This window comes from Ambystoma mexicanum, chromosome 5q, assembly GCF_040938575.1.
Source record: "Ambystoma mexicanum isolate Mex_15411 chromosome 5q, UKY_AmexF1_1, whole genome shotgun sequence".
Lineage (NCBI taxonomy): Eukaryota > Metazoa > Chordata > Amphibia > Caudata > Ambystomatidae > Ambystoma > Ambystoma mexicanum.
Window position 1 is genome coordinate 864,738,921 of NC_090933.1, and position 26,086 is coordinate 864,765,006.

Below are 26,086 nucleotides of genomic sequence, written 5' to 3' on the forward strand. Positions count from 1 at the left end.
GTGCCTGATTGGCTGCCTGCGTGCATGAATGCCCGTAGTCGTGATTGGATGCTTGAGTATGACCCAGCGGAATGAATGGGAGATCAACAGTATATCCGGAGACCTCTCACTGCTAGGAATCGTGTTCAGAAGCTGAAGTCCACTACGATGAGTAACTGGAGTGAAGCTTAACCTTGAGCCCTGCTGGACGAGAAGAATTGGTGTTGCTCTCCTTCGCAATCGGAAAGCTGCTGTGCTTCAAAAACTGACCCAGAGAGGACCTGGTAAGGCGCCTTCTTCCCGAGCTATGAGGGACCATCATGCACAGCTGATCTTTGCCTAAGCTCCCTGGTAGACAGACCTTTGACAGGCTGTCGACCCGATACGGGGACTGCTGCGGAACTCCAAGGAGATGCACCCGGACTGTTGTCCGCCACTGTCGACGACCGCCGTTGCCAACTGGAGCCGCTGTGCTCCTGTTGCCTAAGAACTTAATTGATCCAAGGACACTCTCGTCCACATCGTCGCCGCCGTATCCTGCTGAAGAAGGCCTGACCGTCGACGCACCGAGGAGCATCCACCGGTGGGTTTCCCGCCACCCAAAGACTACAGAGACGCCGACGACTCGACACCCTTGCTGGGCCACAGTTCTTCAACTCTTTGCCGTCCAGAACTATCGACACTGAGGTGCATCGCACGCCTCTTTGTTGCAGGACGTTTACACTTCCCCGTCAATGAGCACCGCTAGGAAAGACGCGGCCACTTCATCGTCGTAGCTCGACCTGTTCTCCGTCGGACGTTTGACGACCCGTGACTCCTGCCTGAAAGGGAGGACACTCCAGTAGGGTTGTTGATTTCCCCGACGAGGAAGCTACAACACCAAGGTTTTTTGGGGTTGCTGAACTATTGGAAAGTCTAGTGGGAAGAAAATATGGACTGGGCTTGTATCTTTCTTCTACAGGTTGCCCAGGTGGGGGGATCTCCACACAGAGCTGTGTTTAACGGTAGTTACCATAATTCTGCCTATTGCTCAACCACCTTGCTTTCCTTCTTCTCTCTACTGCTGGTTTTCCTCTTTATTTTGATTGGTGTGTCATTCTGACCGTATGCACTTTAATAAGATCTTATAACGTTAGTGGGACCACTTTAGAATTGTACATATTTACCATTGTTGATTTTCAGAGCAGAAAGTGAGTTATCGTGATCGTGTATATGACTTTGAATATTAATTATATAAAGATTGTGTTTTAACCGATACAGTGTGTGGACACTCCTTCGTGGGTGCTCGGGGACTACACTGTACTTAAGAACCAGCTCACATCACCTCCCGAGAAGCTAGGCCTTGATTGCTCGACCACAAATACCAATACTAGAGAATCTTGGCAGGGGTCTCTGTGTCTCTCCTCTACCATATAGAGAGCGAAGTACAGACCCCCCCTCCGGTCTTTACAGTATGCATCTGTTCATTAACATGAGCTCAGTGGATAACTCTGAGGTCAGATTGGCTTCTTGGAATAAAAGTGTCCTTCTCTTGACACCAGACACATGGGTGCCCCCACCGCTCTGAACTATGCTTGTTGGCATCACCTCTTTCTCCTCGTATCACAAATCACAGTGTGTTCTGCTGCTCACTCCCCCTTATCAGCTGCCCACCCACAGTACTCCCCCTTACTCTCTCAAAGACCACATAAATTGGCCTATTTCTGATGGATTTAGGTACTCTATTTTCCAGCCTTCTAGACAGAGCATTATGGCAGCTCGAGACCTCTACCTGGTTCCCATGAGTTTGTCCTTTGGGATGGGTGCAGCCCTACCTACCCTTGCACTGCTGTTCACATTCCATTCTAGTTTTGCAGGCCTACAGCTTGATACAATTAAACCATTATCTGCTCGGCCACTTTTCTCCTTCTTTGAACATTCTTCATCATCTCTGTCCATCAGTACAACCTGCACACTATGCCCTTGGAACATGCTTTGTACCCGCCACAGTGCCAAATGAACCAAGCACTGGTCTACCAGAGGTGGCTTTTCAAGGGATATTAACATTTTGGGTGCCCCAACGCATGACGGATGAGAGAGCAAACATATCAGCTCCCATGTGACCTCTCCTTACTCACTGAGCATGTGTGACTATACCATATATTCTCAGAGTTCTGAGTGGTGTACGTTAGTCGTATCAAACACCACCCCGTCCTTATTGGTTGTATTCCCTCTCCTCTTCAATTCCCCATTTAATGTGTTGCTTTCTGGACCATGTCAGTTATCTATTATTATATTTCTCTTCATGTTAATCACAGCATTTTCAGAAAATATATTCAATATCATGCTGTACATATTCTATATCATGTTCTCTACACACCATGTACACCCCCCTTTATATGCCCCACCATATAACTTGACACAAATAATATACACAAACTCCTACAACAAAACCTAAACATATGTACAATAAAGACAGTATTACACAGAGCTTGTGATGCGACACCTGAAGGGGGCGAGAAGAACGAGACAACTACGCAGAAGTCACATTTTATTCCATGCTCAATATCATTAGAACACATGTGTTATACCACTGGTCTATCACGTCCCTGAAAGAAAAACAGCTAGGATACTGAATATTCTCTCTACAGAAGCGTCAATTGCTGGAAACCATACCTAAACAATTATGTTTTACTCTATAAGTGGCTGCGAGTCTGACAAAGGTGGAGTTGTATGAGGTGCCTTCCAGATATCAGAAAGTTGGAACCAATACTGCAACTGCTTTACCTTGACAGTGAAAGGAGTGACGTAGACCACCATAAAAAGTTTGTTGAACCTTGGTTGACTCCAATACCGGACAACATTTCTAAAGTAGATGGTGTCTCCTGGCATCAGCTGCAATGGTGGTAAGCTTACTCCGCTGGGCACCACACCAACCTCTGGATCGTCTCTTTTTGATGCAATCTGTCAAGAGAGAACCTTTATGCATCTGGTTAACTGACACAAATACCCTGTAATCTCCTCCCCCAAAACACTTGCAGACCTCTGAGCATCAGATGCACTACGTATGGGTGAAAGTGGCCTGTGTATTCTCCTCCCCATCACAGTTTCGTGAGGCGAAAAGTAATGGTCTTTGCAGGGTTGCGTTCTCAATCTGCAGCCAGTGGCAAACAGTGGACCCAGTTCTTTTTGAGGGTCACACACAATTTTGATAATTTTCTCTTCAGGAGTGCATTCACCCTTTCAACAACTCTGTTGGCCTGAGGGTGATAAATAGAGCACATCTTATGGCGAATGCCTCACTATTCTGCAATTTCTTTAAATAATTTGTTGTAGAAATGTGTGCCATTATCGTAATTAAGTACTTCGCACATACTAAAAATATGGCCGCCGACTTGACGTCAAGATGTGCGCATTGGCCCACCGGGAGAACAGACACACAATAATGTATCTATAGGTGTTACACCTCTCCCCCATGTCGGCAAAGTCTGTGTGGAGATTGCGGAACAGCTGACTGGGGCGGAATAATGTGCCATGCCGTGTCCTCAATGTTTGTCCCATGTTGTAAAGGTGACATGTGGTGCAGTTTGCTACAAAAACCTCTGCAGGTTCGGAACGAACCAATACTCCTGAATGTCTGCGGCAATGTGTTGTTTAGGCACATACAGCTACCTTACCTGTGATAACTTGTCTCCAAATGAGATTGGTTGGTGATTGCATGCAGCCCCTTTTTTGCCACAATTATTTCTCTTCCTGTGGCACCTGTCCCTGTAGTTCCATTATCTATGTGACTGGTAATTGAGTATATGAGGCCTCTGATTGTGCTTGCAGACTTGGTACTTCTAGGTAGACTGAAACATCTGGCACTGGAAGATATGCCGCTAGTTTGGCTGCCTCATCAAATTGGGTCTGTAATATAACTGCGACAAGTGTGGGCTGTGAAAGAGCATAGATCAACCTGTCCAGCAGGGCCGCATGTTACACCGGGACCCATCGGCCCTCCGAAACCCCTCCTCTTCCATCGGGAAAAGCCTGAATGTACAGTAGTATTGATGTATGCTGAATCAGAGTATATCGTCACCCGGCACCCCTAGGATGACTCCAGCGCTCCAATTAGGGCAATGAGCTGTGCTGCCTGGGCAGAGTAGTGTATGGGAAATCTCTTCTGAACTAATACCTCATACTCTCCATCTATCAAACGGACCACATGTCATTTGCCAAATGGACCACTACCACCCCCGTTTGCCATCTGCCTGTCTCCTGGTCTATCGTCGCTGAGCCATCCACAAAAAATACTTCCCACTCTTCGCGAGTACAGTCTCTAGCATTAGTAGGCTTTTTGGGCATCCTTCAGTCCTTGTAACAACAGTCTTGTGTATGTGGTGTAGTAAAAGATCCATGACTTGCAGTAATTGCACAACCCTAGAAATGTCGGTACGATGTTCATTCATCCCCTCCTTTATTTTTAGCTGCAATTTTTGCTGAAAATCTTTGCCAAAAAAGTAGAAAAATATGGGAGGGGTAAGGCATAAAAGTGGTAGCGTTGGGTGGTGTATAGGGATATATAAAAGGGGAGGGGCCATTGGGAGGGCCCAAATAAAATAAAATAACATGTTGATTTTTTTCGGCAAACATTTTTCAGCAAAAAGTGCTGCGAAAAAGAATGATCGAAGAATGAACATAGAACTGAAATGTCTGCATGTCTTTAACTGTCACTGGCTGTGGTGTGCTGCACACTGCAGCTGCGTATAAGTAAATAAATTGTCCTAAATATAACACTTCCTGTTAACAATATTGCAACTTGGCCCTGTCGACCTTGTACCCTTTGTCTGCTAACATTTTCAATAATGTGAATGAGTCTTCTCGGCACTGCTGTTCATTTGCGCTGCATTCCATCTAGGGATCTCACGGTATTGATTTTTTGATGTTATGATAACCTTGATGTGAAATGACGGTACACCGTGGTTATCGCGATACATAGCACACATGCGTGTTTATCCATTGTCCTAAATAATATGTTGCCCGGAAAAGTTACATTTTCACCAAGATACACAACACAAACAGGAAGACACCACCAACAAGCTGCCTTAGTTCTTCTCACATAAATTTGTTTTAGTTTAACTCTGCAGAGCAGGAGCTAGTGGTCCAATTTAACTTTGTAGAAAATACAACCCTCTTAGGAGTTTAATTAAAGAAGTAGGAGGTCAAGAAATGTATGAGACTAGTGTCTCTGAGTATGATGGCTAGAAGGTTTTAAATCAATCATAACTGCATACATAGCTCTGCAAAACCGCAGAGACCATTGTGTTTCCACCTGTTGAGTCATCAAAGAAATAAGAAAGCTTAATTTGCAAATATCAGTACACTTTGTTCCTTTGGCAATATGGCATGGGAGTCTGAATAACGATGGTCTAAGGTTGTGCAAAGCAATGCCAGAGGTGAGAAGATTAATTCAAAACCTTCCAGCCACGCATCGTTTTTTGTTTTGCTAAGGTCACCTTCAGTGGGACAGGTAACATGCCCTAGGTCAGACATGGCACAGTCAGTGCTGACTCCTGAGCTTGCAGTGTTTACTAGCGGCTCAAGGGTACAGACTGGGAGTCATGACTTCCCAGATGATGGCCATAGGCCGAAACATTTGGGGTTACGTGTGGTCTTCTGCAGATTAGAAGGGATGTGTACGTCCGTCTTTGACCAAAGCATCAACAACAAAAAAGCTTCCGTCTACTCAGACTGACTCTATAATTTATATTCTTGTCAATCTTCTGAAATTAAGATGGCATTGGAACTTCTTGAAAGTTTTTATAAGGTGTTGTTGCAAAACAAAAGGAGTTGGAGTTTTGAATTAATCTCAAACTCTGGCATAGCTCCTCTGGGGAGTGGGCATTGGGAACCCTCCTCAGACCATTGTTCTCCAGCCCGCCATGCGATTACAGAAAGTGGAAAGACCAGATGCCGATCAGACTTGGCCCCACAACAAAGTGCACACTTAGTCCAGAGCAAAGTACTGCTTGGTCACAGACTCAAGAAAAACAAACTTTGGTGATGACTGAAAGTTTTTTTGTTTTAATTCATCCGAACCTCTGGCATTGTTTAAGGCAACCCTCCAGACCATTGTTGTTTGCCTGCCAAGCCATTACAGAAAGGGAAACACCATATGCAAATCAGGTTTGGTCCCACCCCAAAAAAGGCAGTCCAGCCAGAACGGCAGTGCTTGGTCACATCCTTCTGCAATCTGGATGATAGCGCAAGCTGGATGGCCCCTTTTGCAGTGGGAGTGGGACCAAGCCTGATTTCAATATGGTTTTCCCATTTCTGTAATGGCATGGGAGGTGGGAAAGACAATAGCCTGGAGGTTTTGCCAGAGTGACACCAAAGGTTCAGATTAATTCAAAACCTTCCAGCCATTATCTCTTTTGTTTTGTTCGAGTCTGTGATCAAGCACTTCTTTGTGCTGGTCTGAAAAGGGTTACCATGAGAGGCTATGCCAGAGTTTGAGATCAGTTCCAAAACCCCAGCTCCTTTTGCAACAACACCAGGGTAAACCTTTCAAGAAATTCAAATACCAGCTTAAGTTCACAAGATTGACAAGATTTTAAGTATTAGACTCATGAGCAGCAGAAAGTGTTTGTAGGATGGAAGTGCCTGGTTAACATTAACACAGAAGGACACATCTAGAAGACATTTAAGCATAATGGGGTGGGTCAGGGACAGGATGGGACAGGGTCGTATAAAAAGCTCACGTGTCATGTGTGATTGTGTGCCAGCTGATGCATTGCCCTCGCAAGTGTGGAGAAAAAGTAGACCCCACCCTGTCCCCCACAAAGTATTGCTTGATTACTTAATATATTGGATTGGTGATGCCAGATACCCATGACACTGCTCAAAATCACTGCATTATATACAGTTCGTCCGACATCTATGACTTTAACAGTATTTTATCCACATTCCCCAGCAACATTGACAGTTGACACTGACACTTAGGATGGACGGCCAGAAACTGGAAATTGTGCAACGTTTGTTTTCTATGGGGAAAAGTGAGGTTCCTGCAACCATTGCTAATGGACTAAAGGGGCCAAACGCCATGGACTTTGGCCCATGTAATCCAACATCATTTAGCTGGCAATCGATTTAGCAGCTTCATGCATGCCTGGATAAGTGCAGAGTACATTTGAAATCGACACACTGCAGGCCTGGTTAATGTGGGGCCCATTTCAACAATCAAGATGATGGTTTGGTGTTAGGGGGGCCTTTAGTGTAAAACAGTATGAGGTACCTGTGGAGTATACATTATAAAGGGTAGAAAAAGAAATGCAGCCACCGGTTAAAGCCACCGATTATTTCAAAAAAAGGTAGCTGGCGCCGCTCCAGAACGAACATGGCATGATAACCTGTTCTGAGGTGAGAGTTTGCAGCACACGCTTTTTGCACACTGTGCCCTTCAGAGGTGGGAAATATCCATTTGCATTTCAGTCTTTGTCCCGCCCACATGGGCAGTCCAGCACCGAAATGCTATGGCAATTACTCTCTGAAGAGAGGAGCGCCTACTGCCTTTTTTGAAATAAAGCCACCGATTATTCAAGTGTTTTGAATAATCGGCGGCTGTAATGACTGGCTGTATTTTTTTGTTACCAGTCCCCATTAAAATGTATACCCCACGGGTGCCTCACAATGCCCATGCTGACAAAGAAGGATTTATAGCTATGGGCATTGGGCAGGCAATGGGCATTTAATAAATATTTCATATTCCTGCTGGCTGGCCGTTCCGTGTCTTCCCACGAGACGGCCAGCCAGAAGGGATCTGAACCACTAAATGTCCAATTACCCATGACCTGGCAAATGCCATAGCTATACATCCTTTGTCAGGAAGTGGAACAGATGTCAAGGCAACAAGGTGATAACACTTGAGGAAAGCGACAGCCAAAGGGCTCCAGCAAACACAGCTTTTAAGGTGAGCGATGCAAGCACACATTTAAAGCCCCAGGTCGAATGTAAGGAATGTATTGCTGTGTTAGACTTCTGACGGGCACTGACAGTGGTACTTGCTACATGGGGGCAGTTGCTGGGGAGTTACCCCCTTGATGCTTGTGGGCCATTTCCAACAGAAAGGCTTTAAAGACCCCTGCGCCATATGAAACGCCTGACAACCTCGAGGGAGGAGGGACATGTCATTTGCCAACAAAAATGAAAGGAGGGAGAACCGCTTGCCCCTGTTGCCAATCATGTGATGGAGAGTAGTCAGAAACATAGAACGAGGGGATGTGACCCAAAAATCACTTTTTGGAACACATCCTCGTTATACTTTTCAGCTGGAGAGCCATCACAAGAAGGGCCAAGTGGGTCTTCGCCCTCCAGTCATTTTATTTAACAAATGACTGCCGCTACCACCACTGGGGGCAGGGGTGCAACTAGACTAACATTTCAGGGGGTGTGGGTGTAGCCCTTCAGATTGCGGCAGTGGGGCTAACAATGTATGCATACAAATGAATGCAGTTTCTAACAATAAAATGCTTTACAGTAGTAATTGCCGGACCTTGGTTAATTAACTATTTAGCCACAGGCGCTGTTTGGAACATGTCCTGTCCTGTAGGCCAAGTCAACGCAACCCAAAATGTCAATGGTTGGAGAGGGGGCAACTAAGACCTAATCTGCCCAGTGGTCATTGCGCCACTGACTGGGGGTAAAGGGCAAGCTAGCAATCGTGCCACTGATCTCCAATGCACGCAAGCTTGCCTTCTGCTCGTGCTACCATGTGTCTCACCCCCTGGGCATGGTATTGTTCCCATGGCCTTTTCCCTTCCATGAAACTCCTATGTTCCCAGTAGCCTGATTCATGCAATTATTTGCGTGAAAAACGCAGATATGCACGCCTTTCTGCCGGAAAATCCCCATACTTCAAACAGGGATTTTCGGGCAGAAAGGCGCGCAAATCTGCGTTTTTCACGCAAATAATTCCATGAATCAGGCTGCATGTGTCAGCAATGCATGCATATCATATTTTAGTTTGCTTACGTTTTACGTTTTAAGAGCGGGTTGGGTTGAACACATTTGAACAGCATGAAAACGCAATGTAATTCAGAGCAGAACATACAAATGGAAAAAAACGTACCCCAGGTACATAGACATCAAATGCTCTTTTGCTTCTTCTTAAATCCCTGATTGTTAAGAAGATATTGGGAATGTGCCCCATGCTTAAAGGAGCGAGTTACCTTCAATATGAGAATACTAAATATTGTTTACATTTATATAGCACTTTTGCAACAGCAATGTACATAGAACATTTTTATATAGTAGATATTGTTCTAACCAAACAGAACTTTGGAAAGGCCTTCCAACCTTGGAAAAATGAAAGGCTGAGTTGACTTATTTTTTTATTTTATTTTTTTATTTTGATTTGGCTGAATAAATCAACCTTCCAAAAAAGAAAATACAAAATCTACAACCATTAACAAGATAAGAAAAATCAATGAAGACATTCAAAATTCATTTAACGCAAAATTATAATTAAAAGGTTAAAACCAAAGAGACATTACAACAGTAGTTGCATTTTTCGAATTCGCAACATAACTTTGCATTCTTAATTCATTTGAGGCGGTATCACATTCTTTACAAATTGAGTCACAAATTGAGTTGACTTATCATTTGGAACCTGCACATCGCAGATGTCTTCAGCAAGCACTTAACCTGCTGAGCTATCTCACCGGCTATTAAATAGATTGACCATGTGAGGAATGATGACCCCAAGAGAGAATTTATTTTTTAGGACCTATGGTGTTATACCATCACCCCTCTCAGATGTGCCCTTGCAAAATATGTGCTGTTATGCTGTACTCTGCACTGCAAGTGCAAGCAGGGCTATTGATGTGGCACTGCACATGCTGAGAGGATCTGGGGAAAACAGTAACTTGTATGTGATGCTGGTAGGGGCAGGGGAGGGAAATCGCAAAGCAACTGGCCTAGCTGTCTGAATTAACAGAGCAAAGAAAAAATCATTTTTAATGTTATACTTTCAATGAAATGAAATGTGGGCCTTGCCTTCCTTGCAAACAACCTCCTCTCCAGCCCTGTGATCCCGACCCCCTCGCAATGATGGACCAGCGGCATTGCTAGTAATTGCATGAGTGCTTCTGATCTGCATTACGCAAATCAGAAAACAAGCTGTGTATTGATCTGATCTGTAGAGATAAGATAAGATCAGCTTGTTTTCCAATTACACTTGCTTAAAGCCTCCAGGCAGTCACAGTGAGTGATTACAGGGCTGGCATCAGTGGACTGGTGAGGACTGCTGCAAGGCAAGGCCACGTTTTGTTCTATTGAAAGAATATTGACCACCAGAATCTTTTTCAGTAGGTGAAAATGTTAGGAGCTGGCACCCAGGATCTTTTGCAGGCTGCCCATGGGAAGCTCCATTTAAATAAATTAGCTAATAAGCTGGTCAGGTTAACAATTAAAAAACACATTCCTTTCTTTCGGTGCTATGCTGCATCAAAGTCAAACAGGGAACCAGACAAGGTGTGATGCAGCACTACGAATGTAATTATCCCGATCCTCTGAGCCAACAATACTTGTGTACAGGCGCGTTATAAATGCCACATCATATCATCCTCCCCTCATCAGCTTTCTGTTCTTCGTCACAGAAAGATCTTCTGCAATAATCTTCTGCACTCAGGAGTCAGCACTGGGCCGCGATAGCTCAGGCTGGCTAGGTCGCTTGAGTTAATTTAGAGGTTTTATTGTGTGTGGAGCCGTACATGGAGCACTGCCCTGCTGCCACCTGTAACTCTCTCTTTCTTTGTGTTGGGCACATCTAAGCAGCCCCGGGCAAACTCTGACACCAGTCCCAGGCTCCGGCTCAGTGGAGACTGCAAAACAGAAGCCATTGATACAGTCGTGCACACATTCTAATGTGCACTGCACACATGCACAACTTAATTCGATATACGATTGCAAACGAAAACGGTTATTTCATGAGAATGAAATTGATAACGGTATTTATACCGGTATACCGTTATCACCCTAATACCAACAAATCGTCATTGGATTATAACTCCAAGCACCTGTATATTCACCAGCTCAGCGTTGAGAATGCTGTTAAAAATGCTGGGGGACTCGCAGTACCCCTGTGGGAGCTTAGTGTTCTGGAATCTCCTTCGGTGATAGGTAAAAACAGTGAGGTATTGAGAATCGGGGTGCAATGGGATGGAGAAAGTGTGTTCTTTAAATCGATAACAGTAAAGTGGGTCGCTGTAGTAGTTATGTTACAAATGATGGTTGCAGGGTTCAGGACAACCAGAAATTCATCCTGTACTATATTGTTTAAGGGAGAGAAATATAGGAAGTACAGATTGACTACCCCTCTCTTTTAGTCCCGTACGGGACACAGGTAATGGAAAAAGTGCACCTTAATATTTTATTTGCAAGGTATCTGCCTTAATGGGAAGAAGTTGTTCGAACATTACAACTTTTACAAAAAATCGATCTCTTTTTATTCTTATAAAAACATATTAAAACATTACAAACATCTGTCAATAGTGATCCTCAATCATACCATTCAGTCATCGTATTTCTATTCTAACAGGGGAGTGCTAAAGTTGAAAAAAGTTTGAGCATAACAGTAATTATGTATATGCATACACGACATAGGAAAAAGAAATTGGATTTTCCCTTATCAGTCGACATATGTTTCGGCCCGTAATAGTATACCACTCATGTCAACAGTGATTACATAGATTAGTATTGGGCCATCTTCAGGACAACGGTTACTTCTAGAAGGTCAATCTTGTTCCCCATTTCACAAAACGGCACATCTACAAATATATAATTATACATGTATTAGTGAAAACAAGCGAGAAAGAAAAGATGCTTCCCAACAGAACTTGTTCAAGGCAATGGCTACTATCTATTATTCTAGACATACACACTGAACCCACCTGCGGTCCGTAAACTGTGATTTGGACTATTGAGCTTGATAGCCTGTGAATATATAGTTTATAATATATAACACAATGAAAATTGAAGATCTAATTCCAGGGCCACAAATAAAAATGCTGGGGAACTGGATTCCACCATTCTCCTTGTTGTGCAGAAAGCAGTGTTCCAGCAACACAGCTGCAGCTTGCCTTTATGAAAATGCTGCGGCAGGGCAGAGAATTCACTAATGATGATGCACACAAGAGGCCCAGACTCTGACTCAACTATTTTGGTTTCTCTGTTTATTTCAAATGATATGAAGCCACATCAGAATGATCCAACCTTGCAATGCTCCAAGTCTATTGCAATCACGTGCCGCCATGTGCCTGGTGTGACTAAACTGTATTTGCATGGCCCCATTCATTGTAAAGGAAACGTAGCCCTGAGATGCCTGTAATCATCAGTCAACATGTGACTGCTGTGCCTAAAGGACATCTGAATGACCTATAGTATTCTAAACTCCCAGTGACTAGGGTTTTTCAAAATTCCTCAGCAGCCTGTACGGGGAATAGGCCGGATGGGGGTGTTCTGCTGAGGTGGGGGTTGGGTGTCTTTAAAACCCATGCTTTGGAAGCCTGCCAGAACATCGCTGCAGATTTCAGGAGATGTGCACAATCTGTGCAGCCCCGGCTGTAACTGAAGCCCCCAGGACATCTAAAGCCCATTGACGAAAGAGGTATTCTACTTTAAAAGTGAGTTGATTCGATGATTTTTCTGCAAGCTTGTAAATTAATAGCTGTGTTTTAAAAGTGTTAACTATTTAAACAAGATGTGAAAACCATTTAAAAAGTATATGTTCTAGAATCTAACCCTGTGTATTTTTATTTAATGGTGTAAACAGAGTTTTTAAAACAAAATGTGTGTATTCTCTAGCTGCAGGTAGGATTAACTGCCAGCCTGGATTTTTATATACATAAGAGTATTTTTATTTAATGGGTAAACAGACAATTTAAAACAAAACGTGTTTACTCTCTATGTGCAGGCAGGATTAACTGCCAGCCTGTATTTTTATATACAAAAAAGGTAGCAGGCGCCCGTCTCTCGAAAGAACACAGCATGATAACCTGTTCAGTGGTTAGTAACCACTTTGAGAGTTCACAGCCATATGCTTTTTTCTCACTGTACCTTTCACAGATGGGAAATATCCATTTGCATATCAGTCTTTGTCCCACCCACATGGGCAGTCCAGCACTGAAATGCTATGGCAATTCCTCTCTGAACAAGAGTACCAACAGCAACCCCATACACGTGTTTCAGCCTTGTTGGGCCTCATCAGCGAGGTGAAGCTGTGCCTCTCTGAGCACAGTGAGCAGGGAGTCCATGTCTGGTTGCCCCCAGGTAACTTAGGGTGACCAACCCCAAGTACCTTCCAAAAATATAAAAAAAAGGAGGCCCAACAAGGCTGAAACACGTGTATGGGGTTGCTGTTGGTACTCTTGTTCAAATATTTGTTTTGGCTGGAGATGGTATTGGACATGTATACATATTTTGACTCTAGGAAAACAGCTGTGCACACACGCAATAGGCGCTTTGTGTAGTGTGGTTTTTAATTGTGGACCTGTGACAAAACGAATAGATGTGGTGAGCACTGATTAAAATAACCACAGTTACAAAATTAAATGTTACATATACACTTAGGGCCTGAACCTGTATGTCTATTGAAATTTTAATTTATTTTCAGGACCGTGTCTGGTTGTTATACAGGTTTAATATGTTGATGCTGACTCAATGTTTTTATGTTTTCTTACAGAAATAGCTCTTAACAATTGTATGCTGCAACAGGGAGCTTCTGGAAAAACAGCCTGCAGCGGTGGACAATGACAGCCTGTTCTTTCTGGATGAACACACCTTGTTGTATTGTATATATGTATTGTTTTGGATATGTTTCCTATCGTCCATATGCATGTAACCTAAGCTTAAGTAACCTTGTACCTGCTGTGCCCGGCTACCCCTGGGTTTTGTGCGCATTATCAAATAATAAACTAAACTAAACTAAACTAAACTTGTATGTTTTAACCACCCAGAACAGGGTCTAATGTTTTTGTTACAGGAGCAAGGCCGATGGATTTGGAGGGCCCCACCGCCACAGATGTCTTTTGTGAAATCATCACTGGGCACGCGCTTGTTCTGGAGTTTTTGTTACACCGTCCGGAATGTCCGGGGGCCTCATAAGTGAACAAAAAAAACAAGGGGTGGGGTGCTTTGCATGGATTATTTTGAGAGCACAGGGATGGGTTTGCCTGTCTCTACTGGATCTCTTGCGGGTGCTGGGATGGGTCCTGTTTTGCACGGATCAACAGTTTTGACATGTTTCAACGACCCATGGTTGGTGTCTGACAGTGCTGTTACAGCGGTAAAGCCCAATGGATCTGGGGGGCATATGCCGCAGAGGTCTTTTGTGAATTCATCAATGGGCCCATTTGGCTCTCTTGGGATCAACAAATCATGAGTGTTTTAAATGCCCCAAGGATGGGTGGGCTAGTGTTTTTTGTGCATCAGCAAGGACTGATGGATTTTGGGGGTCCCGACGCTAAGGAGTTGTTTTGTAATTTCATCAGTAGACATGCCTGGATTCAGTTTGCACCCATTGGGGTTGGGTTTTGTTGTTTTTAATTAATCCAGTGGGGCCCAAGGAATGTCTGGGGTGCCCCAAAATGTATTTGCAGTTGTTCTTTTTGTTTTTTATTCATCCAGAGGAGCTGAGGGATGTCTGGGGGGCCCTAAAGTATTAAGTTGTTCTTTTTGTTTTTGATTCATCCAGAGGGGCCCGAGGAATGTCTGGTGGGCCCAACATGTGGGGTTCTTTTCATCTTGTTGTTTTTGATTCATCTAGAGGGGCCTGAGGAATGTCCTTGGGGCCCCAAAACAAGTTCTTTTTTACCTTGTTGTTTTTGATTCATCCAAGGGGCTCAAGGAGTGTCTGGGGGGGCCCATAAGCATGGAGTTCTTTTGATTCATCCAGAGGGGCCTGAGGCCCCAACAAGCAGAGTTGCTCTTTTATTTTTGAAATCATGTGTCATGACACTGCTAACAAATGCCGACCCAGTATTTTTTACAGGTGTGATCAGTGTTTTTACATGTGTGATGGGATGCTATATGCTGAATGATTCATCATAATTTGTAAAGCTATGTTGTGTGGGATATATAATACATGTGTTTCATACAGTTGTATACTGCATCATGTTTATTATTAACACCTTTTTTATTTACAATTCAGTGTAGGTTTCCACATAGCCCTTAAACAGTAAATAGAAATGTGCAGATATAGTAATGTTTGTTTTATCAACTTTTAGAAGCTTGAAAGCCTAGCTATCCACGGTGATTTAAACTCACACGAGAAGCTTGCACATTAATATCTGTACATACTTCGCTACTGCGCAGGTATTTGTCATTATGGATACCAGGCTACAACACCCCTTCGTGTGTGTGCTGGCCGGTCCCTCTAACTGCGGGAAAAGTTACTTTGGGAAAAAACTTTTAGAAAACGCTACTTATCACATGTCCCCGAAAATATTATTTGATTTTACAGTTGCAGGTAACCTCTTTACAACACCCTACAACAGCAGTTTAAATACCTTCAGTTTGTAGAAGATATGTCATAGAGTCTCAACGATAATCGTTTATTACCGCCGACCATGGTGAATATGATTATTGTGGATGGTTTGATGACTGAGGGAGGTCAGAACGCCAAACTAGAAAAAGTCTTTACTCAATATTCCCATCACTGCAATCTGAGCATATGTTATATTGTGCAAAACCAATTTAACAAGGGAAAGAGTAGCAGATCGATAACACTAAAAGCTAGCAATATAGTGGTATTTAAAACAGCAACTAGCAGTTCTAGCCCGCCAGATGTATCCCACCAAAACACATTTATTCATGGAAGCTTTTGAAGATGCAATCACTAAGCCCTATGGATATTACCTGCTTGATTTACAAAACAACCATTCTAGAGGATTATCGATTGCACACCGATATATTTCCGCCAGAATTACTCGTTGTTTATATTCAGAGAAAGTCATCTAAAAAACAACATTAAGCGCAATATCGTGTCAGTACCTGGTTGTGCTTTCAGCATGTCAACATGCATACGAAGAAACATTGTGCTGTTGAAAATGCGTGTATGTGCCACCCCTCAACAACGCAAGGCCATTCTAGCCGCGGCTTCTGATGACTTGCTGGCCACTATTGAGGAGAGTGCTCAGAACACTTTAAAGGGTCATATCATACCTGCCTACATTTGAAAATCAAAAATCCTGAGATTTATGCCCCGCCCACGGTCACACAAAGCTTCTCCCATTTCCACATGGCTCCGCCCACATGTCAAAAAGGTAAACTGTTGTAATGTGATGTGATGTCAGAAATTTGCAGTTCAAATTGAAATTTGCATATTTCATTAAATTGCCTTTTCACAACAACCCAAATTGCATAGGAAAAATAGCATTCACCTTCCATAAAATCAACACGTTAGAATGTGCACATGTAAACTCCAAGAACCAATACAAAGGTTTTCCCTGAATTTTGCAGTACCGAAATTGGACATGTCACCTTAGTTGTTTTTCATCAGGTTATGTAGTGCAGTGGTGAGTTGTCCAGCCTGCAAACCTGATGGCTGTGGTTCAATGGGGCTGAGTCCACCCTAACCTGGGCAAAAGAAATGCACGTTCGCATTGAAAGTCGGCAAAAAAGAATGAAAGGTGAAGCAAAATAAACGCGTGTTATTTTGCTTTACCTGCATTCTTCTTGCTAATGTGCTGGAAGCGTTACAGTCCTTGCTGCAGACTGTATAAACCTAATACAGAACTATTGCTACATAAGATGCAACCTTCAAAGGATGTGGCCGCATGGACTAATAGGGGAGAGCTTATTTATAAAGACCAGGTTTTAAGTGGTTCGAACTTGCACAATCTTGTACGAAGTGTTACAAACCAAAATCCCACTGCTACAATAAATGCACCCATCGGCTGAAACAAGTTTATGCAGGCAGTGGCCGATCTAAATATTCCAACTTTGGTCGTGGGTAATGTCCAAAAACGCCTTCTCGAGATGCTAAAAACTGGTGTTCCCGCAACTCCTCGCCAACAACAAAGCCCATTAAGCACCCCCATGAGCAGCCCCCACTCACCCAGCCCCGAAAAGGATTGGAATACCAGTTGGCTTACGGATTCTTTATTTGCCTGCGGCATGTGTGCCTCTGAAACGTCTAGAACATCAGGGCCGCGGCAGGCCTATATGGCTATCTGAATAATGCAACCCCCAATCATTGTTGAATGTATAAGTTTCTCCACTGCTATATTCTGCTATAACGTTTCTTTTCTTTCAGTATTAAATATGTCTTTTTATTAATAAAAGTTTTCAATTCATAAACATGACTGGTCTTTTATTATGTTATATTATTTAGTATGTATAATAACGTACAATGCATGTTGATTTTTGAAACTATTTTATTTATACATGTATTAGTGTATAGACGATCCACATTTACATTTTTTACACACTGTAAACATTTTGCAAGATCTATACACATTAGATAACATCTTGTTAACAAATCTGGTCACAATTTGGTAGTTTTGCATGCAATCTGCTTGAATACATTTTCAAAACAGCTGACAGCAATTTACATTCTGACATTTGGCTGATAAAGAATATACAGTGCTGACCGCAGGTCACGGCTTTAGAGTCTTGAACCAGTACAGTAATGTAAAGTAAATATTTTGCAATGCTTTTTACAAAGTCCATCAAAACTCTGGCATATATGGGGTGTTGCGGGAAGTGCGCCAAACTGTCAAACACTGTTAGCATATCTCCCTCGAGCCACAAAGCTATCAAGTGTGTTCCAGCCCGGGCCTGAGGATCGGTGTTCACCACCAGACTAACCAGGTGATTTCTAGGTAGACGCTTGGGACATGTATCGCTGGAATACGAACCATGAAATGTTCGTTGTGCGTGTCTATGTTTATGCAAAAATCCTTTTATCTGTAGAGTACCCATTAAATATCAAAAAGTGTGTTTCTTTGTGTGTTGATCTCAAGAACGCTATCGAAAACGCTCCACACTAGCAGGCAATATGTGGCAGTTAGGTTTCTTTCAAACTTTATTTCTGCATGTAGGTTTCCGCTCCTCATGAGGTTGAATTGACCTGCTGATGCGTTATCGGGTCTTAGATCAAAGGCCAGCAAGGTATAGCGAAGCACATACTCGTAGTGTGAGAATGAAACTGGTACATCATGCATGTGCTTTCCAGTGAAAACCACCAACCCCATGTACTCTCTGATTATGTTCTGCAGTCTAAAATTGGGTATGTATGCTTTGCCAGGAATTAGAACACCGTCCTTGTGCAGAGCCATATAGTTCATGTTACAGTGTTTGAAGTCCACAGGGTTTTTATCATATGCACCAGTAAGCGACAATTCCCATGATGATTATCTTTGGGAGCTGCCCCAGAAACAGGTTGTCTTGACTGTTGCCGCGGCTTCCAGTAGGAATGCTGAAGACTTGCTCCACGGAATATTTCCCGTTAGACTGAGGCATGCAGCGACACTGCAGATATCTAATAGTTGCAGAGACGCTTACACTTTTAACAAATAAAGTGGCCGATACGATGACTAGTTGGTACTGTTCGATATCCCTGCTCATGAGGCAAAAAGCGACTGTTTTTCTGGATAGTTTCACTTTAAGATCAACACCATTGATCAATAGTTTATCCTGAAAGAAAAGGTCAGCGTGTAAGAGGCCCAGTAAATCAAATACTCAACTGGTCCTAGCATGATAGGCTCTTTTTCACAAATCCCTTGTTATCGACATCCATGGCAGTGTTGTCAAAATGCCCTGCATTATAGCGTTAAAAAAGCACCACCAAGAGCTGCTTATCCAGGACATCATGGCCATAATTTAACAGACTCTCTATGTAGGCCCTGTCGGCGTACATATTATCGCTATGTCTTATCATTTTATCGCCCAACGTCACGTCCACCTGATTAAGCATGCTGGCTATCGTATAAGAGATCGTACCAGCACGTGCTGTAGCCGCGTTGTCAGTTCCATCCGCCTCTGTTATTTTACAGGTTAGATGCAGAAGAATATCGTTCAAATTCAGATACATGTCGGTGGAGCCCGATACAAAATATTCTGTGGGGGCTAATGGTGATAGAGCAGCCAGAGGCGAGACTTCGATAGAAACTGTTATTGATGCTGGTCTGTGTTGGGGCAGTGTAAAAAGATTGAGTTCTGATTTTATACTTTCCCCCCCGAGGCTCTGTGTAAGAAGCCATTGTTCTTTAAAAAATATTGCCGTCCTAGTGTCTTTTAGAAATAATACGTTTCTTCTTCCTATTCGCCTGTGCACTTCTGGCTTTTGATCTGCTTTTCCTGGTGGGCTTCGGGGGGCTGGGCAGTAGAGACGCCAACCTCTTCCTCTTAACTCTCCTACATGGTTTATAAATGAGGCTGGATCCGTCCTGCCCCATATTTTTCTGTTGGGTGAGACGCTTTTGCAATATTGTCAGCGGCTGTTTTCACATGCAGTTTAACTAATTCAAAACTGTGATGTAGAAAGGGCATCACGCGTTTAAAAAGACTTTTAAAGATACCGCCGAGCCCGGGCCCATACATGACGGAAGTTCTGCTAAAATATGGCTGATCGCCGTAAACGGCCTGGTTCATGTAATATTCCATATAGGGACCGGGATCTCCATAGTTATTTACCACAGCCATTATAACGCTGTTTTGTTAATCTTTCAGCCAGAGCGGCCTGAAGTGCAACCGCAGCCAGATGTTTCCGTATTTAAATGATACAAACTACTCTTGGTTGTCTCTTATCTGTATGTTTATGGTGTCAAAATGTTTTTTCCACACAGGAACATTGTTAAGTTTGTTGTATTGAATGTTCACAATATAGTTGTTGTTCCCTTTAATCTCAACGGTTCGAAGTAGCGGGGTGTAGCTATCACCCACACGTTGATACTCCGCAACATTGCTATAAAGCAATAAGCTATTAAAAAAAACCTGTTAATGTCGGCGCTGGTATTATCCCACGGTTCTTTACTTCCAATGTGTTGCACAGTCACCAGTATGTTGCACGGTCACCCTGCTGTTAAAACCTTCACAGACAGGTCTGTACCCTGTAGAAAAACTTTACGCTGCTGTGGGTCTAGTTGTAGCGTTGTGGCCTCATATTCGGGTATGATTGATATAGCATTGTTGGTGACACTCACAAGTTCCAGGATATTTGAATAATGCCCCTTGGGGAATCTACCCAGCCAGAGCCTCTGAGGGTTTGTTCATTTTATAATAAAGGTTGCTTCCCCCGAGCTAAAATGGACACCCTCCCTCTGAGTCACACTTTCTACGATAAGGCTCTTGTTGCTGTAGTTCTGCTCATACCCCTTTGTAAAGATGGCCTTGTGTTTTGAAATCTGGACATGAGCCCCCTTTTTAAGGGGCATAAGTTTTGTCTTTTCAAATAGTCTTTCAACGTACAGTTTCTTCCAGGCAATCTGTGACATTACATCAGCAGGTTGGTTTTAATAGATCTATGATGCATATTGTTATATACATTTATAAATGCAGGTAGTGCCTCCTTATATCTTTGGGTGTTTTTAGCTGTAAAGTGAGTCGTGTTTTAAATGTTCGTATAAAACGTTCTACAATGGAGGCTTTAACTTCAGAGTGTGTTACAAAGTGGTGCACACTGTGTTGCTTTAGAAGATTCTGCTATGGCTTATTTAAAAACTCTTTACTAGCGTCCGTCTGTAGTTTAGCGGGAACCCTGCTTTTGTTAAATATATGCTTAAAAGCCATTGCCACGCTATGGGCCGCCTTGTTCTTGAAAGCCTCAACATAAGCATATTTTGATAGAACGTCAATGACAGCTAGAATATATGTAAAACCATTGTTATCTTTGCGAAACTGACTCAGATCCATAATTTCTGCCTGTCACTGCTGATTGTCATCACATACCACTGTCATTCGCTGTTTAAAATGTTTTCATGCTGGTTTGTGTAGCGTGTAGGCATTATCCCCTGAAAGCCACATCTTAACTGCTCCCTGTGACACCTTCTCACCGTCAGTTTGCAGTTTACGACACAGGCTGTCAACCCCTCCATAACGACCGACACCTCGTTCATCATAACATATTTCCGACAGATTGAGGGCAGCCATGTTACCCCCTAACATCTCAACATAAAGACACAGTCAGTTTTTATTAAAAACAGATTTTTATGCACATTTAATGCAGCAATTTCTATTGAGAATATATTCATATTAAAATACAAAAATAATCGGCCCAGTTATAGAATCCATAATACATGCAAATAGCGCACAAACCCATTACATGCCGCCGCTTCATTAAGCGATCATGTTGCACTCAATTAGGCGCTCATTTATATATACTTTATCCCCGCCCAATTGGGAACTGTTTTCTCGATGATGTTTCTAAACTCCATCGACCGCACGCATCGAAATTGCTTCATTTTCAAGAGAGGGTTATTCGCAGATTCTATACCCCATAATGTTTTAGATACGCATCGTTCAGTCCCAGCACCAATCCTTACCTGTGTCAATGACTGCGTCAAGCGCAGCAAATCTACAATGTGTTTAGGGCTTAACACAAAACATATATTTTATGTAGCAAAATATCCACATAAGATAGTTCCAGACATTCGTGAACATCCTGCTGGGGATAATTAATTTTATGTCCTTTGCACCGTCTGTAAAAGTGTATTTTAAACATGTCTCAGCCACTATGCCGTGACCCCCTGAAGGGCTCAAATATTGCTGCGAAGTGGGCCGCTGTGTCCATGTCAGTCTCCATTAGCGTAAGACAGTCCTTACACAGACTGTTTTTCCCAGGGCTTTCTATTTGTTTTGAGCAGCAAGCACATTGAATAATAGCACTCTCTTTAAGGCTATCAGTCTGCATCAGTAGAAGACAAGTCTTACACAGGCTATTTTCAGAATAACCTGTGTGTTCATGTTGTTTAAACAACCAACACAATAAGTGTTAATAGTCCCAGCCGCCACCTAGATCATCCCATCCCTGCACACATGCCCTTGTTTTTCATCATGGTTCCGGGGGGGGCGCATCCACCTGCAGCATGATAGTTTCACAGTCCTTGTCTTCAGAGCTTGCATCGTCTGCAAATGGCTGCTCCATAACCGCATCGTCATTGTCCCAAAACTCTTTGGGTTTGTAACCGGCCATTAAATCCTGAGCAGCTTCCATCCCCTCATATACCATAACATCCACAGGGGCTCCTGGGGTTGTTCTCCCTGCGTCGTTGCTATAGCTAATCATAGTCGCCATTTTCTGAATAGCCCTTGGTTAACTCAAAAAGTGTGTGTTTTCCACCCTGTCACATAAAACTATATATCTGGGTTCTAAAGCCCACACCCGTGTCACCCTAGCCTTAAGCCGAACCTTTCAATAAAATGTTATATTAAAATGATATAAAGTTTATATAAAATGTATTCAAGGCTTATCAAATGTATTCCAGCTTTATATAACAATAATATTAAGTTTAGATAAAATTATTCAAAGGCTTATCAAAATAATGTTTATATCATTTGTATTTTTTTATTTTGATATAAAAGTACAGATATTTTTTATTTTTTATTGGTATAGCTGATAATAGATCAACTTTTCAATATTAATCAACATCATTTACATAGTGAAAAAAAGGAAAAAGATTAACCTCATTTCATTTACAAAGTAAAAACCTTCAGTACAAATAATAAAAAAGAAAAGAAAAGAAGATAAAAAAGGAAAAGGCAATCATTCAGTCAACAATAAAATATGTATATACCAATACGTAGAGATGAAAAGAATGCAAACTCAACACTGTTAGCAAATTCATGTGACTCATACTACCAGCAAGATTAGCTTGCATCATCAGGTCTATCTCTAGAATCAAGCTACAAATACTGTAAAAAGTTCACAATTGAATAGCCAATAGCTTGATTTTGTGTACAAAACAACCTTTCCCAAAGTTAGGATTTAAAAGGATAAGAAATGACTTTTAAAATATCTTATTTGCTTTTCCATTAGTTCGACACATTTAAAAATTAGATGCCTCAACATTTCATTTTGATTTTGACACAATTGACATTTACCCTCCATATGGGGATCCATTTTTCATTTGTACATAACTTTATTCATGTACAAAAGATTCAATCTAGGGGATCTCACTAAATACGAGCCCAATACTTTGCACTTCTTGATATTAAATGGATTATGTTGAAAGTCTTTGTATGACATGCGTTGGTCTCTAGTTCTAATTCAATCCAGCTGCCACAATTTAATTTTCGCTTGAGTCGGATTCATAATTAGAAGGTTAAGCGAAATATCAGCCTCTTGCATAATGAATTGAATTTTGGATCTCCATTGTACAATAAAATTGTGGTTAGATTCGCCAACATATGTAGATATCATGGATAACAAATCAGTCAAATCTCTTAATAGAAAACAATCTATTGTTGTTAAATATACTTAAAATGGAGGCAATTAGAACCCAAACAATGGTTTATCTTGCTTTCATTGATTTTTCCCATGCATTTGACACAATAGATCGAGCACGGCTATGGAACAAAATGAGAGAATGGGGCTGCCCGAAAGACCTAGTTGCCGCGATAAAAGAATTACACACTGGAACCTCTATAAGGGTTCATCTGGATCAAACTGGTATGCTGTCTCAACCAATTAACACTTTTAAGGGAGTCACGCAAGGCTGCCCGCTGGCGGCGGCATTATTTGGGTTGTTCATTTCTGATATTGGATACTCCTTTGAAGGCTTAAACACCTTTCCGCCGAAGATCCATAAATCCCGGTTGAGCTGGATGTTGTATGCGGACGATCTTATATTGTTGGATTTAACACCGATTGGTCTACAGAGGAAAATCAATGCAATCAGCAATACGTGATCGAAAACCATCTGCCTATTAATACAAAGAAGTGTGAAATATTGGTCTTGAAAGATCTAAAAAGTGGCAAAACTAGGCTTGTAAAAAATTTAACATGGTCATTAAACCAAGAAAAGCTAACAATCTCGCCTAATGTGAAATATCTTGGAATGATGCTCAGTTCCAGCCTCAGTGACGAACCATGGAAAATTGAGATTAAACGTAAATGCAAACAATTGGCGTGTCAAGCACAGGTGATAAACAATAAATATGGGAAATTTTCTTTGAAAGCAGTTTTACGTTTTTATGAGCAAAAGGTGATACCTATACTTACATATGGGGCAGAAAATGCATTGGGTTGTACATGGGAGATATGGTCTACTCTTGAGAATATTTTTTGGACCAAAGTCCTTAAGTTGCCAAAAGGAACGGCTACGTCCTCGATAAGATATGAACTATCATTGATCTCAATTCATGCGAGAGTTTGTTGGAATCTGTTATCACTTTATCGGAAAACGAGAACTAGTGAACAGATTCCGCAATTTGGCATACTCCCTGGTGCGACTTCCTCCGGACCTGCGGTCCTGGCATTATGGATGAAACGTTGTGAAGCGCTTATGTCTGAGTATGACATTAAGATAGATACTCTCCAAGGAAACCCGAATGCAGCAAAAATAAAAATATGGCGTGAGGATTGGGAACTAACATGTTCAAAAAGAACATCCTCTAAAATAATGTGTGAGGTTCCAACTGAAGCCCGGGCATATAATAACCCACAAAAATACGTTGAACTGTTTCCGGACCCGCACGCCCGAAGACTGTTCATGTGCTTCAGGCTAAATGGGTTTAAAACGAAAGAGCGGCTACGGGCCTGGTCAATATACGCAAATTTAGATCCAACCTGTCGTTGTTGTCTTCAAGCACCTGAAACTTTGAAACATTTGATGCTCTTCTGCGATGGGCTAAGAACGGAAATAACTCATCTTTTGGGCCCTTGGAGTGACTCCCACCCGTCAATGGACGCTGAAGATTGGTGGCAACAAATGTTTAATGGAAAGGATATGAAACTAGTCTGGCCTGTAACACATCTTTTAGCAATAATTGAAAATCGATTGCTGACCCCTAATGTAGCTATAAATAACGACTGAGGATGTGTTACATCTCTTGGGATAGTGGGAAATCATACTTCTGTAGAACAATGAGGGAAAGGGAAATGGATGAATGTTGTTTGTCTGTTTTGTAACATTTATGTATTTTAAAAGTTTAATTACAAACCAATAAAATGAAAAAAAAGAATAGAAAACATTTACAATATAAAGTACATAACTTCCAGGTGTATATACCATACAACAACAATAGTCCTAATTCATGTTTTATAACTGGCATCGGTAGAGACTTAGGCAGCATTAAAACAGTCTTCCAATATTTACTTTCCAGTTTTTGCCAAAACTCACTTGATTTGTAAATCTTGGTTTCCGCACCATACAGAAGATTCGGTGTAACCTTTTGCTTGTAATAAGTAATCAAGGGTATGATTGAAAACTTACCATATTTCCCATTTATTATTCTGGCTTGGGATGTGACTGAGGCTAGTTTGCTTTTAGGTTTTCTTGATACGGCAAGTCAAAAGGATCATTATTTATTTTTACACCGGGATAAGATCACTACAACTATAGGGAGTACTTTGTGTCGGAGACAGTTATAGGGTTTTTTCTTCTTGCTCGCTGCACCAAACTGGATTATTTCACTTTTTGTAGTATTGACTGTTAAGTGGTTTGCTATTCTGTATTGACCTAGTGCATTAAGTAACGTCTGCCTGCCTCGCAGAGTTTTTGACATCAAAACGAAATCGTCAGCATATAGCAGCCATTTCATCGTCACATTGCCCAACTTTAGTGAATCAGTTATTAGGTTCGAGAAGTAAAGCGGGCTGAGGCAAAGGCACATCGCTGCTTCAGCCCTTGGTGCAGAAAGTAATCCTACAGTAGACAGTAAAATCTGTATTGTGGTTTGAGTGTGAAATTGATATAGAAATCTGAGTATATGAATTGGGCATTTGGCATCAAGCAACTTTTTAAATAACAATTCTCTTGGCACAGAGTGAAAAGCCATACTGAAGTCAGCAAAAGCTATATATAATGACTGCTTCCTATGTTGTTCATTTGCCTTAATCGCATTGATGGTGAGTACATTTATACCCGTACCTAGACCTGGACTAAATCCTGTTTGAAAGGGGTCTTGCGATTTTCTTTCATTTAGCCAT